An 18,107-nucleotide genomic window follows, 5' to 3' on the forward strand; every position below is an offset into this window, starting at 1 on the left:
TTTCTGACATCATAATGGGGCCTCAGAGATAAAAGCCTGGGCCCAGGCAGTGTTGGTCAGTGCTGCTCAGCAGGCAGCACTGGACTGGACTGGATTACAGCTGATACAAGGTGTGAAGGAACAAGGGGTGGCTGTGGGCATGCACTTGCTGCCGCTGCCAGTGTTTATCTGCATGGCAGCAGGGCATTTGGGCGTTGCCAGGAAGGCGTTTTTATGTAGATTCCTCCTCTTTCAGCACTGCATTGTGGTGCAAGCAAAAGAAGCAAATCCTGTCTGGCTTCCTCTCCGGCCTTTATTCACCTCCCGTGTAGCTGTGAGTGTGTGAGCCTGCAGGGCCCCATGGAATTGCCTAGAAGTAGGCTGAATCGCTGCAAGGGCTGAACAGCAGTATCGGGCAGGCTCGGGCAACGCGCGGCCCGTTCGGGTTATCGCTTCTCGGCCTTTTGGCTAAGATCAAGTGTAGTATCTGTTCTTATCAGTTTAATATCTGATACGTCCCCTATCTGGGGACCATATATTAAATGGATTTTTAGAACAGGGAGATGGAAATAGAGCTTGCTCTGTCCACTCCACGCATTGACCTGGTATTGCAGTATTTCCAGGACCGGTGCACCCTTTCCTTATGTGTTGACTAAAAGCAGATTCCAAAAGTGTTTTTTGTCTTTGCTATTGTTTCTGTCTTTCTGAAGGGATCTCCCCTTTTAATCCCATTATTTCAACACCTGTTGGACAATGCATGAGTGATAATGAGCTCATTGATTAAATGCAATTAATGAATAGATTGCCACCTCTTGTTGTGTGTCGTCTGTGTTTCTGTGTTTCCGGCATTTCACATTGGAACACCTCATTCACCTTCCTTGTCTTCTCTCCGCCCTCCCTTTTAGGTAAGTTAAAGAGCTGCACCTGAGCCAGCCACTGATTGATTGATTGATTGATTGATTGATTGATTGATTGATTGATTGATTGATTGATTGATTGATTGATGCAGCACAACAGTCAAATAGTGGAGTGGAGTAGGGGAACAGCAAACAGCCAATAAAGCAGCCCGCCCGCTCGCCTGCCCGCCACAATGGACCTACCTGTGTACACTAGATGGATGTGATGGAATGTACTGTCGTCCCTACATTTCAAGAAGAAGTAAGAATTGCAGTTGCAACAAAGCCTTGCTTGCCTACAAAGAGAGCAGCAATTTGGATTTGTTACTATGTTACCTAGAAGAATAACAAACTGTGCAAGGATGGAGGTTGTAGGAGCAAGGAGAAGTTGTCTGTAAAGTTGGTGGATGCCTATTTTCCATTTTGCAGTCCCTTGTCTCCCTCTTGTGGCCTCCTGGAGGCAACTAGCTGTGCAAAAAAAAGACAGCCTGGCGGCCGGCTGTTGCAGTGTTGCCCTCTCAGGCAACACTGAGTGACTGACTGAGCCTCACCGTCTTATATAAAGTTCAGACGGAACTTTGCACGTGTCATAGTGGAGCCCTCAGGATTCCAGAGCCAGCTTTCTGACATCATAATGGGGCCTCAGAGATAAAAGCCTGGGCCCAGGCAGTGTTGGTCAGTGCTGCTCAGCAGGCAGCACTGGACTGGACTGGATTACAGCTGATACAAGGTGTGAAGGAACAAGGGGTGGCTGTGGGCATGCACTTGCTGCCGCTGCCAGTGTTTATCTGCATGGCAGCAGGGCATTTGGGCGTTGCCAGGAAGGCGTTTTTATGTAGATTCCTCCTCTTTCAGCACTGCATTGTGGTGCAAGCAAAAGAAGCAAATCCTGTCTGGCTTCCTCTCCGGCCTTTATTCACCTCCCGTGTAGCTGTGAGTGTGTGAGCCTGCAGGGCCCCATGGAATTGCCTAGAAGTAGGCTGAATCGCTGCAAGGGCTGAACAGCAGTATCGGGCAGGCTCGGGCAACGCGCGGCCCGTTCGGGTTATCGCTTCTCGGCCTTTTGGCTAAGATCAAGTGTAGTATCTGTTCTTATCAGTTTAATATCTGATACGTCCCCTATCTGGGGACCATATATTAAATGGATTTTTAGAACAGGGAGATGGAAATAGAGCTTGCTCTGTCCACTCCACGCATTGACCTGGTATTGCAGTATTTCCAGGACCGGTGCACCCTTTCCTTATGTGTTGACTAAAAGCAGATTCCAAAAGTGTTTTTTGTCTTTGCTATTGTTTCTGTCTTTCTGAAGGGATCTCCCCTTTTAATCCCATTATTTCAACACCTGTTGGACAATGCATGAGTGATAATGAGCTCATTGATTAAATGCAATTAATGAATAGATTGCCACCTCTTGTTGTGTGTCGTCTGTGTTTCTGTGTTTCCGGCATTTCACATTGGAACACCTCATTCACCTTCCTTGTCTTCTCTCCGCCCTCCCTTTTAGGTAAGTTAAAGAGCTGCACCTGAGCCAGCCACTGATTGATTGATTGATTGATTGATTGATTGATTGATTGATTGATTGATGCAGCACAACAGTCAAATAGTGGAGTGGAGTAGGGGAACAGCAAACAGCCAATAAAGCAGCCCGCCCGCTCGCCTGCCCGCCACAATGGACCTACCTGTGTACACTAGATGGATGTGATGGAATGTACTGTCGTCCCTACATTTCAAGAAGAAGTAAGAATTGCAGTTGCAACAAAGCCTTGCTTGCCTACAAAGAGAGCAGCAATTTGGATTTGTTACTATGTTACCTAGAAGAATAACAAACTGTGCAAGGATGGAGGTTGTAGGAGCAAGGAGAAGTTGTCTGTAAAGTTGGTGGATGCCTATTTTCCATTTTGCAGTCCCTTGTCTCCCTCTTGTGGCCTCCTGGAGGCAACTAGCTGTGCAAAAAAAAGACAGCCTGGCGGCCGGCTGTTGCAGTGTTGCCCTCTCAGGCAACACTGAGTGACTGACTGAGCCTCACCGTCTTATATAAAGTTCAGACGGAACTTTGCACGTGTCATAGTGGAGCCCTCAGGATTCCAGAGCCAGCTTTCTGACATCATAATGGGGCCTCAGAGATAAAAGCCTGGGCCCAGGCAGTGTTGGTCAGTGCTGCTCAGCAGGCAGCACTGGACTGGACTGGATTACAGCTGATACAAGGTGTGAAGGAACAAGGGGTGGCTGTGGGCATGCACTTGCTGCCGCTGCCAGTGTTTATCTGCATGGCAGCAGGGCATTTGGGCGTTGCCAGGAAGGCGTTTTTATGTAGATTCCTCCTCTTTCAGCACTGCATTGTGGTGCAAGCAAAAGAAGCAAATCCTGTCTGGCTTCCTCTCCGGCCTTTATTCACCTCCCGTGTAGCTGTGAGTGTGTGAGCCTGCAGGGCCCCATGGAATTGCCTAGAAGTAGGCTGAATCGCTGCAAGGGCTGAACAGCAGTATCGGGCAGGCTCGGGCAACGCGCGGCCCGTTCGGGTTATCGCTTCTCGGCCTTTTGGCTAAGATCAAGTGTAGTATCTGTTCTTATCAGTTTAATATCTGATACGTCCCCTATCTGGGGACCATATATTAAATGGATTTTTAGAACAGGGAGATGGAAATAGAGCTTGCTCTGTCCACTCCACGCATTGACCTGGTATTGCAGTATTTCCAGGACCGGTGCACCCTTTCCTTATGTGTTGACTAAAAGCAGATTCCAAAAGTGTTTTTTGTCTTTGCTATTGTTTCTGTCTTTCTGAAGGGATCTCCCCTTTTAATCCCATTATTTCAACACCTGTTGGACAATGCATGAGTGATAATGAGCTCATTGATTAAATGCAATTAATGAATAGATTGCCACCTCTTGTTGTGTGTCGTCTGTGTTTCTGTGTTTCCGGCATTTCACATTGGAACACCTCATTCACCTTCCTTGTCTTCTCTCCGCCCTCCCTTTTAGGTAAGTTAAAGAGCTGCACCTGAGCCAGCCACTGATTGATTGATTGATTGATTGATTGATTGATTGATTGATTGATTGATTGATGCAGCACAACAGTCAAATAGTGGAGTGGAGTAGGGGAACAGCAAACAGCCAATAAAGCAGCCCGCCCGCTCGCCTGCCCGCCACAATGGACCTACCTGTGTACACTAGATGGATGTGATGGAATGTACTGTCGTCCCTACATTTCAAGAAGAAGTAAGAATTGCAGTTGCAACAAAGCCTTGCTTGCCTACAAAGAGAGCAGCAATTTGGATTTGTTACTATGTTACCTAGAAGAATAACAAACTGTGCAAGGATGGAGGTTGTAGGAGCAAGGAGAAGTTGTCTGTAAAGTTGGTGGATGCCTATTTTCCATTTTGCAGTCCCTTGTCTCCCTCTTGTGGCCTCCTGGAGGCAACTAGCTGTGCAAAAAAAAGACAGCCTGGCGGCCGGCTGTTGCAGTGTTGCCCTCTCAGGCAACACTGAGTGACTGACTGAGCCTCACCGTCTTATATAAAGTTCAGACGGAACTTTGCACGTGTCATAGTGGAGCCCTCAGGATTCCAGAGCCAGCTTTCTGACATCATAATGGGGCCTCAGAGATAAAAGCCTGGGCCCAGGCAGTGTTGGTCAGTGCTGCTCAGCAGGCAGCACTGGACTGGACTGGATTACAGCTGATACAAGGTGTGAAGGAACAAGGGGTGGCTGTGGGCATGCACTTGCTGCCGCTGCCAGTGTTTATCTGCATGGCAGCAGGGCATTTGGGCGTTGCCAGGAAGGCGTTTTTATGTAGATTCCTCCTCTTTCAGCACTGCATTGTGGTGCAAGCAAAAGAAGCAAATCCTGTCTGGCTTCCTCTCCGGCCTTTATTCACCTCCCGTGTAGCTGTGAGTGTGTGAGCCTGCAGGGCCCCATGGAATTGCCTAGAAGTAGGCTGAATCGCTGCAAGGGCTGAACAGCAGTATCGGGCAGGCTCGGGCAACGCGCGGCCCGTTCGGGTTATCGCTTCTCGGCCTTTTGGCTAAGATCAAGTGTAGTATCTGTTCTTATCAGTTTAATATCTGATACGTCCCCTATCTGGGGACCATATATTAAATGGATTTTTAGAACAGGGAGATGGAAATAGAGCTTGCTCTGTCCACTCCACGCATTGACCTGGTATTGCAGTATTTCCAGGACCGGTGCACCCTTTCCTTATGTGTTGACTAAAAGCAGATTCCAAAAGTGTTTTTTGTCTTTGCTATTGTTTCTATCTTTCTGAAGGGATCTCCCCTTTTAATCCCATTATTTCAACACCTGTTGGACAATGCATGAGTGATAATGAGCTCATTGATTAAATGCAATTAATGAATAGATTGCCACCTCTTGTTGTGTGTCGTCTGTGTTTCTGTGTTTCCGGCATTTCACATTGGAACACCTCATTCACCTTCCTTGTCTTCTCTCCGCCCTCCCTTTTAGGTAAGTTAAAGAGCTGCACCTGAGCCAGCCACTGATTGATTGATTGATTGATTGATTGATTGATTGATTGATTGATTGATTGATGCAGCACAACAGTCAAATAGTGGAGTGGAGTAGGGGAACAGCAAACAGCCAATAAAGCAGCCCGCCCGCTCGCCTGCCCGCCACAATGGACCTACCTGTGTACACTAGATGGATGTGATGGAATGTACTGTCGTCCCTACATTTCAAGAAGAAGTAAGAATTGCAGTTGCAACAAAGCCTTGCTTGCCTACAAAGAGAGCAGCAATTTGGATTTGTTACTATGTTACCTAGAAGAATAACAAACTGTGCAAGGATGGAGGTTGTAGGAGCAAGGAGAAGTTGTCTGTAAAGTTGGTGGATGCCTATTTTCCATTTTGCAGTCCCTTGTCTCCCTCTTGTGGCCTCCTGGAGGCAACTAGCTGTGCAAAAAAAAGACAGCCTGGCGGCCGGCTGTTGCAGTGTTGCCCTCTCAGGCAACACTGAGTGACTGACTGAGCCTCACCGTCTTATATAAAGTTCAGACGGAACTTTGCACGTGTCATAGTGGAGCCCTCAGGATTCCAGAGCCAGCTTTCTGACATCATAATGGGGCCTCAGAGATAAAAGCCTGGGCCCAGGCAGTGTTGGTCAGTGCTGCTCAGCAGGCAGCACTGGACTGGACTGGATTACAGCTGATACAAGGTGTGAAGGAACAAGGGGTGGCTGTGGGCATGCACTTGCTGCCGCTGCCAGTGTTTATCTGCATGGCAGCAGGGCATTTGGGCGTTGCCAGGAAGGCGTTTTTATGTAGATTCCTCCTCTTTCAGCACTGCATTGTGGTGCAAGCAAAAGAAGCAAATCCTGTCTGGCTTCCTCTCCGGCCTTTATTCACCTCCCGTGTAGCTGTGAGTGTGTGAGCCTGCAGGGCCCCATGGAATTGCCTAGAAGTAGGCTGAATCGCTGCAAGGGCTGAACAGCAGTATCGGGCAGGCTCGGGCAACGCGCGGCCCGTTCGGGTTATCGCTTCTCGGCCTTTTGGCTAAGATCAAGTGTAGTATCTGTTCTTATCAGTTTAATATCTGATACGTCCCCTATCTGGGGACCATATATTAAATGGATTTTTAGAACAGGGAGATGGAAATAGAGCTTGCTCTGTCCACTCCACGCATTGACCTGGTATTGCAGTATTTCCAGGACCGGTGCACCCTTTCCTTATGTGTTGACTAAAAGCAGATTCCAAAAGTGTTTTTTGTCTTTGCTATTGTTTCTGTCTTTCTGAAGGGATCTCCCCTTTTAATCCCATTATTTCAACACCTGTTGGACAATGCATGAGTGATAATGAGCTCATTGATTAAATGCAATTAATGAATAGATTGCCACCTCTTGTTGTGTGTCGTCTGTGTTTCTGTGTTTCCGGCATTTCACATTGGAACACCTCATTCACCTTCCTTGTCTTCTCTCCGCCCTCCCTTTTAGGTAAGTTAAAGAGCTGCACCTGAGCCAGCCACTGATTGATTGATTGATTGATTGATTGATTGATTGATTGATTGATTGATTGATTGATTGATTGATGCAGCACAACAGTCAAATAGTGGAGTGGAGTAGGGGAACAGCAAACAGCCAATAAAGCAGCCCGCCCGCTCGCCTGCCCGCCACAATGGACCTACCTGTGTACACTAGATGGATGTGATGGAATGTACTGTCGTCCCTACATTTCAAGAAGAAGTAAGAATTGCAGTTGCAACAAAGCCTTGCTTGCCTACAAAGAGAGCAGCAATTTGGATTTGTTACTATGTTACCTAGAAGAATAACAAACTGTGCAAGGATGGAGGTTGTAGGAGCAAGGAGAAGTTGTCTGTAAAGTTGGTGGATGCCTATTTTCCATTTTGCAGTCCCTTGTCTCCCTCTTGTGGCCTCCTGGAGGCAACTAGCTGTGCAAAAAAAAGACAGCCTGGCGGCCGGCTGTTGCAGTGTTGCCCTCTCAGGCAACACTGAGTGACTGACTGAGCCTCACCGTCTTATATAAAGTTCAGACGGAACTTTGCACGTGTCATAGTGGAGCCCTCAGGATTCCAGAGCCAGCTTTCTGACATCATAATGGGGCCTCAGAGATAAAAGCCTGGGCCCAGGCAGTGTTGGTCAGTGCTGCTCAGCAGGCAGCACTGGACTGGACTGGATTACAGCTGATACAAGGTGTGAAGGAACAAGGGGTGGCTGTGGGCATGCACTTGCTGCCGCTGCCAGTGTTTATCTGCATGGCAGCAGGGCATTTGGGCGTTGCCAGGAAGGCGTTTTTATGTAGATTCCTCCTCTTTCAGCACTGCATTGTGGTGCAAGCAAAAGAAGCAAATCCTGTCTGGCTTCCTCTCCGGCCTTTATTCACCTCCCGTGTAGCTGTGAGTGTGTGAGCCTGCAGGGCCCCATGGAATTGCCTAGAAGTAGGCTGAATCGCTGCAAGGGCTGAACAGCAGTATCGGGCAGGCTCGGGCAACGCGCGGCCCGTTCGGGTTATCGCTTCTCGGCCTTTTGGCTAAGATCAAGTGTAGTATCTGTTCTTATCAGTTTAATATCTGATACGTCCCCTATCTGGGGACCATATATTAAATGGATTTTTAGAACAGGGAGATGGAAATAGAGCTTGCTCTGTCCACTCCACGCATTGACCTGGTATTGCAGTATTTCCAGGACCGGTGCACCCTTTCCTTATGTGTTGACTAAAAGCAGATTCCAAAAGTGTTTTTTGTCTTTGCTATTGTTTCTGTCTTTCTGAAGGGATCTCCCCTTTTAATCCCATTATTTCAACACCTGTTGGACAATGCATGAGTGATAATGAGCTCATTGATTAAATGCAATTAATGAATAGATTGCCACCTCTTGTTGTGTGTCGTCTGTGTTTCTGTGTTTCCGGCATTTCACATTGGAACACCTCATTCACCTTCCTTGTCTTCTCTCCGCCCTCCCTTTTAGGTAAGTTAAAGAGCTGCACCTGAGCCAGCCACTGATTGATTGATTGATTGATTGATTGATTGATTGATTGATTGATTGATTGATTGATGCAGCACAACAGTCAAATAGTGGAGTGGAGTAGGGGAACAGCAAACAGCCAATAAAGCAGCCCGCCCGCTCGCCTGCCCGCCACAATGGACCTACCTGTGTACACTAGATGGATGTGATGGAATGTACTGTCGTCCCTACATTTCAAGAAGAAGTAAGAATTGCAGTTGCAACAAAGCCTTGCTTGCCTACAAAGAGAGCAGCAATTTGGATTTGTTACTATGTTACCTAGAAGAATAACAAACTGTGCAAGGATGGAGGTTGTAGGAGCAAGGAGAAGTTGTCTGTAAAGTTGGTGGATGCCTATTTTCCATTTTGCAGTCCCTTGTCTCCCTCTTGTGGCCTCCTGGAGGCAACTAGCTGTGCAAAAAAAAGACAGCCTGGCGGCCGGCTGTTGCAGTGTTGCCCTCTCAGGCAACACTGAGTGACTGACTGAGCCTCACCGTCTTATATAAAGTTCAGACGGAACTTTGCACGTGTCATAGTCAGGATTCCAGAGCCAGCTTTCTGACATCATAATGGGGCCTCAGAGATAAAAGCCTGGGCCCAGGCAGTGTTGGTCAGTGCTGCTCAGCAGGCAGCACTGGACTGGACTGGATTACAGCTGATACAAGGTGTGAAGGAACAAGGGGTGGCTGTGGGCATGCACTTGCTGCCGCTGCCAGTGTTTATCTGCATGGCAGCAGGGCATTTGGGCGTTGCCAGGAAGGCGTTTTTATGTAGATTCCTCCTCTTTCAGCACTGCATTGTGGTGCAAGCAAAAGAAGCAAATCCTGTCTGGCTTCCTCTCCGGCCTTTATTCACCTCCCGTGTAGCTGTGAGTGTGTGAGCCTGCAGGGCCCCATGGAATTGCCTAGAAGTAGGCTGAATCGCTGCAAGGGCTGAACAGCAGTATCGGGCAGGCTCGGGCAACGCGCGGCCCGTTCGGGTTATCGCTTCTCGGCCTTTTGGCTAAGATCAAGTGTAGTATCTGTTCTTATCAGTTTAATATCTGATACGTCCCCTATCTGGGGACCATATATTAAATGGATTTTTAGAACAGGGAGATGGAAATAGAGCTTGCTCTGTCCACTCCACGCATTGACCTGGTATTGCAGTATTTCCAGGACCGGTGCACCCTTTCCTTATGTGTTGACTAAAAGCAGATTCCAAAAGTGTTTTTTGTCTTTGCTATTGTTTCTGTCTTTCTGAAGGGATCTCCCCTTTTAATCCCATTATTTCAACACCTGTTGGACAATGCATGAGTGATAATGAGCTCATTGATTAAATGCAATTAATGAATAGATTGCCACCTCTTGTTGTGTGTCGTCTGTGTTTCTGTGTTTCCGGCATTTCACATTGGAACACCTCATTCACCTTCCTTGTCTTCTCTCCGCCCTCCCTTTAAGGTAAGTTAAAGAGCTGCACCTGAGCCAGCCACTGATTGATTGATTGATTGATTGATTGATTGATTGATTGATTGATTGATTGATTGATGCAGCACAACAGTCAAATAGTGGAGTGGAGTAGGGGAACAGCAAACAGCCAATAAAGCAGCCCGCCCGCTCGCCTGCCCGCCACAATGGACCTACCTGTGTACACTAGATGGATGTGATGGAATGTACTGTCGTCCCTACATTTCAAGAAGAAGTAAGAATTGCAGTTGCAACAAAGCCTTGCTTGCCTACAAAGAGAGCAGCAATTTGGATTTGTTACTATGTTACCTAGAAGAATAACAAACTGTGCAAGGATGGAGGTTGTAGGAGCAAGGAGAAGTTGTCTGTAAAGTTGGTGGATGCCTATTTTCCATTTTGCAGTCCCTTGTCTCCCTCTTGTGGCCTCCTGGAGGCAACTAGCTGTGCAAAAAAAAGACAACCTGGCGGCCGGCTGTTGCAGTGTTGCCCTCTCAGGCAACACTGAGTGACTGACTGAGCCTCACCGTCTTATATAAAGTTCAGACGGAACTTTGCACGTGTCATAGTGGAGCCCTCAGGATTCCAGAGCCAGCTTTCTGACATCATAATGGGGCCTCAGAGATAAAAGCCTGGGCCCAGGCAGTGTTGGTCAGTGCTGCTCAGCAGGCAGCACTGGACTGGACTGGATTACAGCTGATACAAGGTGTGAAGGAACAAGGGGTGGCTGTGGGCATGCACTTGCTGCCGCTGCCAGTGTTTATCTGCATGGCAGCAGGGCATTTGGGCGTTGCCAGGAAGGCGTTTTTATGTAGATTCCTCCTCTTTCAGCACTGCATTGTGGTGCAAGCAAAAGAAGCAAATCCTGTCTGGCTTCCTCTCCGGCCTTTATTCACCTCCCGTGTAGCTGTGAGTGTGTGAGCCTGCAGGGCCCCATGGAATTGCCTAGAAGTAGGCTGAATCGCTGCAAGGGCTGAACAGCAGTATCGGGCAGGCTCGGGCAACGCGCGGCCCGTTCGGGTTATCGCTTCTCGGCCTTTTGGCTAAGATCAAGTGTAGTATCTGTTCTTATCAGTTTAATATCTGATACGTCCCCTATCTGGGGACCATATATTAAATGGATTTTTAGAACAGGGAGATGGAAATAGAGCTTGCTCTGTCCACTCCACGCATTGACCTGGTATTGCAGTATTTCCAGGACCGGTGCACCCTTTCCTTATGTGTTGACTAAAAGCAGATTCCAAAAGTGTTTTTTGTCTTTGCTATTGTTTCTGTCTTTCTGAAGGGATCTCCCCTTTTAATCCCATTATTTCAACACCTGTTGGACAATGCATGAGTGATAATGAGCTCATTGATTAAATGCAATTAATGAATAGATTGCCACCTCTTGTTGTGTGTCGTCTGTGTTTCTGTGTTTCCGGCATTTCACATTGGAACACCTCATTCACCTTCCTTGTCTTCTCTCCGCCCTCCCTTTTAGGTAAGTTAAAGAGCTGCACCTGAGCCAGCCACTGATTGATTGATTGATTGATTGATTGATTGATTGATTGATTGATTGATGCAGCACAACAGTCAAATAGTGGAGTGGAGTAGGGGAACAGCAAACAGCCAATAAAGCAGCCCGCCCGCTCGCCTGCCCGCCACAATGGACCTACCTGTGTACACTAGATGGATGTGATGGAATGTACTGTCGTCCCTACATTTCAAGAAGAAGTAAGAATTGCAGTTGCAACAAAGCCTTGCTTGCCTACAAAGAGAGCAGCAATTTGGATTTGTTACTATGTTACCTAGAAGAATAACAAACTGTGCAAGGATGGAGGTTGTAGGAGCAAGGAGAAGTTGTCTGTAAAGTTGGTGGATGCCTATTTTCCATTTTGCAGTCCCTTGTCTCCCTCTTGTGGCCTCCTGGAGGCAACTAGCTGTGCAAAAAAAAGACAGCCTGGCGGCCGGCTGTTGCAGTGTTGCCCTCTCAGGCAACACTGAGTGACTGACTGAGCCTCACCGTCTTATATAAAGTTCAGACGGAACTTTGCACGTGTCATAGTGGAGCCCTCAGGATTCCAGAGCCAGCTTTCTGACATCATAATGGGGCCTCAGAGATAAAAGCCTGGGCCCAGGCAGTGTTGGTCAGTGCTGCTCAGCAGGCAGCACTGGACTGGACTGGATTACAGCTGATACAAGGTGTGAAGGAACAAGGGGTGGCTGTGGGCATGCACTTGCTGCCGCTGCCAGTGTTTATCTGCATGGCAGCAGGGCATTTGGGCGTTGCCAGGAAGGCGTTTTTATGTAGATTCCTCCTCTTTCAGCACTGCATTGTGGTGCAAGCAAAAGAAGCAAATCCTGTCTGGCTTCCTCTCCGGCCTTTATTCACCTCCCGTGTAGCTGTGAGTGTGTGAGCCTGCAGGGCCCCATGGAATTGCCTAGAAGTAGGCTGAATCGCTGCAAGGGCTGAACAGCAGTATCGGGCAGGCTCGGGCAACGCGCGGCCCGTTCGGGTTATCGCTTCTCGGCCTTTTGGCTAAGATCAAGTGTAGTATCTGTTCTTATCAGTTTAATATCTGATACGTCCCCTATCTGGGGACCATATATTAAATGGATTTTTAGAACAGGGAGATGGAAATAGAGCTTGCTCTGTCCACTCCACGCATTGACCTGGTATTGCAGTATTTCCAGGACCGGTGCACCCTTTCCTTATGTGTTGACTAAAAGCAGATTCCAAAAGTGTTTTTTGTCTTTGCTATTGTTTCTGTCTTTCTGAAGGGATCTCCCCTTTTAATCCCATTATTTCAACACCTGTTGGACAATGCATGAGTGATAATGAGCTCATTGATTAAATGCAATTAATGAATAGATTGCCACCTCTTGTTGTGTGTCGTCTGTGTTTCTGTGTTTCCGGCATTTCACATTGGAACACCTCATTCACCTTCCTTGTCTTCTCTCCGCCCTCCCTTTTAGGTAAGTTAAAGAGCTGCACCTGAGCCAGCCACTGATTGATTGATTGATTGATTGATTGATTGATTGATTGATTGATTGATTGATTGATTGATTGATGCAGCACAACAGTCAAATAGTGGAGTGGAGTAGGGGAACAGCAAACAGCCAATAAAGCAGCCCGCCCGCTCGCCTGCCCGCCACAATGGACCTACCTGTGTACACTAGATGGATGTGATGGAATGTACTGTCGTCCCTACATTTCAAGAAGAAGTAAGAATTGCAGTTGCAACAAAGCCTTGCTTGCCTACAAAGAGAGCAGCAATTTGGATTTGTTACTATGTTACCTAGAAGAATAACAAACTGTGCAAGGATGGAGGTTGTAGGAGCAAGGAGAAGTTGTCTGTAAAGTTGGTGGATGCCTATTTTCCATTTTGCAGTCCCTTGTCTCCCTCTTGTGGCCTCCTGGAGGCAACTAGCTGTGCAAAAAAAAGACAGCCTGGCGGCCGGCTGTTGCAGTGTTGCCCTCTCAGGCAACACTGAGTGACTGACTGAGCCTCACCGTCTTATATAAAGTTCAGACGGAACTTTGCACGTGTCATAGTGGAGCCCTCAGGATTCCAGAGCCAGCTTTCTGACATCATAATGGGGCCTCAGAGATAAAAGCCTGGGCCCAGGCAGTGTTGGTCAGTGCTGCTCAGCAGGCAGCACTGGACTGGACTGGATTACAGCTGATACAAGGTGTGAAGGAACAAGGGGTGGCTGTGGGCATGCACTTGCTGCCGCTGCCAGTGTTTATCTGCATGGCAGCAGGGCATTTGGGCGTTGCCAGGAAGGCGTTTTTATGTAGATTCCTCCTCTTTCAGCACTGCATTGTGGTGCAAGCAAAAGAAGCAAATCCTGTCTGGCTTCCTCTCCGGCCTTTATTCACCTCCCGTGTAGCTGTGAGTGTGTGAGCCTGCAGGGCCCCATGGAATTGCCTAGAAGTAGGCTGAATCGCTGCAAGGGCTGAACAGCAGTATCGGGCAGGCTCGGGCAACGCGCGGCCCGTTCGGGTTATCGCTTCTCGGCCTTTTGGCTAAGATCAAGTGTAGTATCTGTTCTTATCAGTTTAATATCTGATACGTCCCCTATCTGGGGACCATATATTAAATGGATTTTTAGAACAGGGAGATGGAAATAGAGCTTGCTCTGTCCACTCCACGCATTGACCTGGTATTGCAGTATTTCCAGGACCGGTGCACCCTTTCCTTATGTGTTGACTAAAAGCAGATTCCAAAAGTGTTTTTTGTCTTTGCTATTGTTTCTGTCTTTCTGAAGGGATCTCCCCTTTTAATCCCATTATTTCAACACCTGTTGGACAATGCATGAGTGATAATGAGCTCATTGATTAAATGCAATTAATGAATAGATTGCCACCTCTTGTTGTGTGTCGTCTGTGTTTCTGTGTTTCCGGCATTTCACATTGGAACACCTCATTCACCTTCCTTGTCTTCTCTCCGCCCTCCCTTTTAGGTAAGTTAAAGAGCTGCACCTGAGCCAGCCACTGATTGATTGATTGATTGATTGATTGATTGATTGATTGATTGATTGATTGATTGATGCAGCACAACAGTCAAATAGTGGAGTGGAGTAGGGGAACAGCAAACAGCCAATAAAGCAGCCCGCCCGCTCGCCTGCCCGCCACAATGGACCTACCTGTGTACACTAGATGGATGTGATGGAATGTACTGTCGTCCCTACATTTCAAGAAGAAGTAAGAATTGCAGTTGCAACAAAGCCTTGCTTGCCTACAAAGAGAGCAGCAATTTGGATTTGTTACTATGTTACCTAGAAGAATAACAAACTGTGCAAGGATGGAGGTTGTAGGAGCAAGGAGAAGTTGTCTGTAAAGTTGGTGGATGCCTATTTTCCATTTTGCAGTCCCTTGTCTCCCTCTTGTGGCCTCCTGGAGGCAACTAGCTGTGCAAAAAAAAGACAGCCTGGCGGCCGGCTGTTGCAGTGTTGCCCTCTCAGGCAACACTGAGTGACTGACTGAGCCTCACCGTCTTATATAAAGTTCAGACGGAACTTTGCACGTGTCATAGTGGAGCCCTCAGGATTCCAGAGCCAGCTTTCTGACATCATAATGGGGCCTCAGAGATAAAAGCCTGGGCCCAGGCAGTGTTGGTCAGTGCTGCTCAGCAGGCAGCACTGGACTGGACTGGATTACAGCTGATACAAGGTGTGAAGGAACAAGGGGTGGCTGTGGGCATGCACTTGCTGCCGCTGCCAGTGTTTATCTGCATGGCAGCAGGGCATTTGGGCGTTGCCAGGAAGGCGTTTTTATGTAGATTCCTCCTCTTTCAGCACTGCATTGTGGTGCAAGCAAAAGAAGCAAATCCTGTCTGGCTTCCTCTCCGGCCTTTATTCACCTCCCGTGTAGCTGTGAGTGTGTGAGCCTGCAGGGCCCCATGGAATTGCCTAGAAGTAGGCTGAATCGCTGCAAGGGCTGAACAGCAGTATCGGGCAGGCTCGGGCAACGCGCGGCCCGTTCGGGTTATCGCTTCTCGGCCTTTTGGCTAAGATCAAGTGTAGTATCTGTTCTTATCAGTTTAATATCTGATACGTCCCCTATCTGGGGACCATATATTAAATGGATTTTTAGAACAGGGAGATGGAAATAGAGCTTGCTCTGTCCACTCCACGCATTGACCTGGTATTGCAGTATTTCCAGGACCGGTGCACCCTTTCCTTATGTGTTGACTAAAAGCAGATTCCAAAAGTGTTTTTTGTCTTTGCTATTGTTTCTGTCTTTCTGAAGGGATCTCCCCTTTTAATCCCATTATTTCAACACCTGTTGGACAATGCATGAGTGATAATGAGCTCATTGATTAAATGCAATTAATGAATAGATTGCCACCTCTTGTTGTGTGTCGTCTGTGTTTCTGTGTTTCCGGCATTTCACATTGGAACACCTCATTCACCTTCCTTGTCTTCTCTCCGCCCTCCCTTTTAGGTAAGTTAAAGAGCTGCACCTGAGCCAGCCACTGATTGATTGATTGATTGATTGATTGATTGATTGATTGATTGATTGATTGATTGATTGATGCAGCACAACAGTCAAATAGTGGAGTGGAGTAGGGGAACAGCAAACAGCCAATAAAGCAGCCCGCCCGCTCGCCTGCCCGCCACAATGGACCTACCTGTGTACACTAGATGGATGTGATGGAATGTACTGTCGTCCCTACATTTCAAGAAGAAGTAAGAATTGCAGTTGCAACAAAGCCTTGCTTGCCTACAAAGAGAGCAGCAATTTGGATTTGTTACTATGTTACCTAGAAGAATAACAAACTGTGCAAGGATGGAGGTTGTAGGAGCAAGGAGAAGTTGTCTGTAAAGTTGGTGGATGCCTATTTTCCATTTTGCAGTCCCTTGTCTCCCTCTTGTGGCCTCCTGGAGGCAACTAGCTGTGCAAAAAAAAGACAGCCTGGCGGCCGGCTGTTGCAGTGTTGCCCTCTCAGGCAACACTGAGTGACTGACTGAGCCTCACCGTCTTATATAAAGTTCAGACGGAACTTTGCACGTGTCATAGTGGAGCCCTCAGGATTCCAGAGCCAGCTTTCTGACATCATAATGGGGCCTCAGAGATAAAAGCCTGGGCCCAGGCAGTGTTGGTCAGTGCTGCTCAGCAGGCAGCACTGGACTGGACTGGATTACAGCTGATACAAGGTGTGAAGGAACAAGGGGTGGCTGTGGGCATGCACTTGCTGCCGCTGCCAGTGTTTATCTGCATGGCAGCAGGGCATTTGGGCGTTGCCAGGAAGGCGTTTTTATGTAGATTCCTCCTCTTTCAGCACTGCATTGTGGTGCAAGCAAAAGAAGCAAATCCTGTCTGGCTTCCTCTCCGGCCTTTATTCACCTCCCGTGTAGCTGTGAGTGTGTGAGCCTGCAGGGCCCCATGGAATTGCCTAGAAGTAGGCTGAATCGCTGCAAGGGCTGAACAGCAGTATCGGGCAGGCTCGGGCAACGCGCGGCCCGTTCGGGTTATCGCTTCTCGGCCTTTTGGCTAAGATCAAGTGTAGTATCTGTTCTTATCAGTTTAATATCTGATACGTCCCCTATCTGGGGACCATATATTAAATGGATTTTTAGAACAGGGAGATGGAAATAGAGCTTGCTCTGTCCACTCCACGCATTACTCCACGCATTGACCTGGTATTGCAGTATTTCCAGGACCGGTGCACCCTTTCCTTATGTGTTGACTAAAAGCAGATTCCAAATGTGTTTTTTGTCTTTGCTATTGTTTCTGTCTTTCTGAAGGGATCTCCCCTTTTAATCCCATTATTTCAACACCTGTTGGACAATGCATGAGTGATAATGAGCTCATTGATTAAATGCAATTAATGAATAGATTGCCACCTCTTGTTGTGTGTCGTCTGTGTTTCTGTGTTTCCGGCATTTCACATTGGAACACCTCATTCACCTTCCTTGTCTTCTCTCCGCCCTCCCTTTTAGGTAAGTTAAAGAGCTGCACCTGAGCCAGCCACTGATTGATTGATTGATTGATTGATTGATTGATTGATTGATTGATTGATGCAGCACAACAGTCAAATAGTGGAGTGGAGTAGGGGAACAGCAAACAGCCAATAAAGCAGCCCGCCCGCTCGCCTGCCCGCCACAATGGACCTACCTGTGTACACTAGATGGATGTGATGGAATGTACTGTCGTCCCTACATTTCAAGAAGAAGTAAGAATTGCAGTTGCAACAAAGCCTTGCTTGCCTACAAAGAGAGCAGCAATTTGGATTTGTTACTATGTTACCTAGAAGAATAACAAACTGTGCAAGGATGGAGGTTGTAGGAGCAAGGAGAAGTTGTCTGTAAAGTTGGTGGATGCCTATTTTCCATTTTGCAGTCCCTTGTCTCCCTCTTGTGGCCTCCTGGAGGCAACTAGCTGTGCAAAAAAAAGACAGCCTGGCGGCCGGCTGTTGCAGTGTTGCCCTCTCAGGCAACACTGAGTGACTGACTGAGCCTCACCGTCTTATATAAAGTTCAGACGGAACTTTGCACGTGTCATAGTGGAGCCCTCAGGATTCCAGAGCCAGCTTTCTGACATCATAATGGGGCCTCAGAGATAAAAGCCTGGGCCCAGGCAGTGTTGGTCAGTGCTGCTCAGCAGGCAGCACTGGACTGGACTGGATTACAGCTGATACAAGGTGTGAAGGAACAAGGGGTGGCTGTGGGCATGCACTTGCTGCCGCTGCCAGTGTTTATCTGCATGGCAGCAGGGCATTTGGGCGTTGCCAGGAAGGCGTTTTTATGTCGATTCCTCCTCTTTCAGCACTGCATTGTGGTGCAAGCAAAAGAAGCAAATCCTGTCTGGCTTCCTCTCCGGCCTTTATTCACCTCCCGT

General features: G+C 47.8%; 11 non-coding genes and 1 pseudogene across 11 annotated transcripts; all 12 read left to right on the forward strand.

The window, feature by feature from the left end:
- Positions 1-427: 427 nt before the first annotated feature.
- On the forward strand, positions 428-618 carry LOC142711780 (U2 spliceosomal RNA). Its single transcript, XR_012870126.1, has one exon. It is a non-coding gene; the product is annotated as a U2 spliceosomal RNA (small nuclear RNA).
- A 1,304-nt stretch (positions 619-1,922) lies between these two features.
- On the forward strand, positions 1,923-2,113 carry LOC142711784 (U2 spliceosomal RNA). The gene has a single exon (XR_012870128.1). It is a non-coding gene; the product is annotated as a U2 spliceosomal RNA (small nuclear RNA).
- A 1,284-nt stretch (positions 2,114-3,397) lies between these two features.
- On the forward strand, positions 3,398-3,588 carry LOC142711785 (U2 spliceosomal RNA). The gene has a single exon (XR_012870129.1). It is a non-coding gene; the product is annotated as a U2 spliceosomal RNA (small nuclear RNA).
- A 1,288-nt stretch (positions 3,589-4,876) lies between these two features.
- Positions 4,877-5,067, forward strand: LOC142711786 (U2 spliceosomal RNA). Its single transcript, XR_012870130.1, has one exon. It is a non-coding gene; the product is annotated as a U2 spliceosomal RNA (small nuclear RNA).
- Positions 5,068-6,355: 1,288 nt separating this feature from the next.
- LOC142711787 (U2 spliceosomal RNA) lies at positions 6,356-6,546 on the forward strand. Its single transcript, XR_012870131.1, has one exon. It is a non-coding gene; the product is annotated as a U2 spliceosomal RNA (small nuclear RNA).
- Positions 6,547-7,846: 1,300 nt separating this feature from the next.
- LOC142711788 (U2 spliceosomal RNA) lies at positions 7,847-8,037 on the forward strand. Its single transcript, XR_012870132.1, has one exon. It is a non-coding gene; the product is annotated as a U2 spliceosomal RNA (small nuclear RNA).
- A 1,284-nt stretch (positions 8,038-9,321) lies between these two features.
- LOC142711624 (U2 spliceosomal RNA) lies at positions 9,322-9,512 on the forward strand. The gene has a single exon (XR_012869987.1). It is a non-coding gene; the product is annotated as a U2 spliceosomal RNA (small nuclear RNA).
- Positions 9,513-10,804: 1,292 nt separating this feature from the next.
- Positions 10,805-10,995, forward strand: LOC142711625 (U2 spliceosomal RNA). Its single transcript, XR_012869988.1, has one exon. It is a non-coding gene; the product is annotated as a U2 spliceosomal RNA (small nuclear RNA).
- Positions 10,996-12,279: 1,284 nt separating this feature from the next.
- Positions 12,280-12,470, forward strand: LOC142711626 (U2 spliceosomal RNA). Its single transcript, XR_012869989.1, has one exon. It is a non-coding gene; the product is annotated as a U2 spliceosomal RNA (small nuclear RNA).
- Positions 12,471-13,770: 1,300 nt separating this feature from the next.
- LOC142711627 (U2 spliceosomal RNA) lies at positions 13,771-13,961 on the forward strand. Its single transcript, XR_012869990.1, has one exon. It is a non-coding gene; the product is annotated as a U2 spliceosomal RNA (small nuclear RNA).
- A 1,292-nt stretch (positions 13,962-15,253) lies between these two features.
- Positions 15,254-15,444, forward strand: LOC142711629 (U2 spliceosomal RNA). The gene has a single exon (XR_012869991.1). It is a non-coding gene; the product is annotated as a U2 spliceosomal RNA (small nuclear RNA).
- Positions 15,445-16,740: 1,296 nt separating this feature from the next.
- LOC142711742 (U2 spliceosomal RNA) lies at positions 16,741-16,943 on the forward strand (annotated as a pseudogene).
- The last annotated feature ends 1,164 nt before the right edge of the window (positions 16,944-18,107 follow it).

Source organism: Rhinoderma darwinii, unplaced genomic scaffold (assembly GCF_050947455.1).
Source record: "Rhinoderma darwinii isolate aRhiDar2 unplaced genomic scaffold, aRhiDar2.hap1 Scaffold_431, whole genome shotgun sequence".
In the NCBI taxonomy this organism is placed as follows: domain Eukaryota; kingdom Metazoa; phylum Chordata; class Amphibia; order Anura; family Rhinodermatidae; genus Rhinoderma; species Rhinoderma darwinii.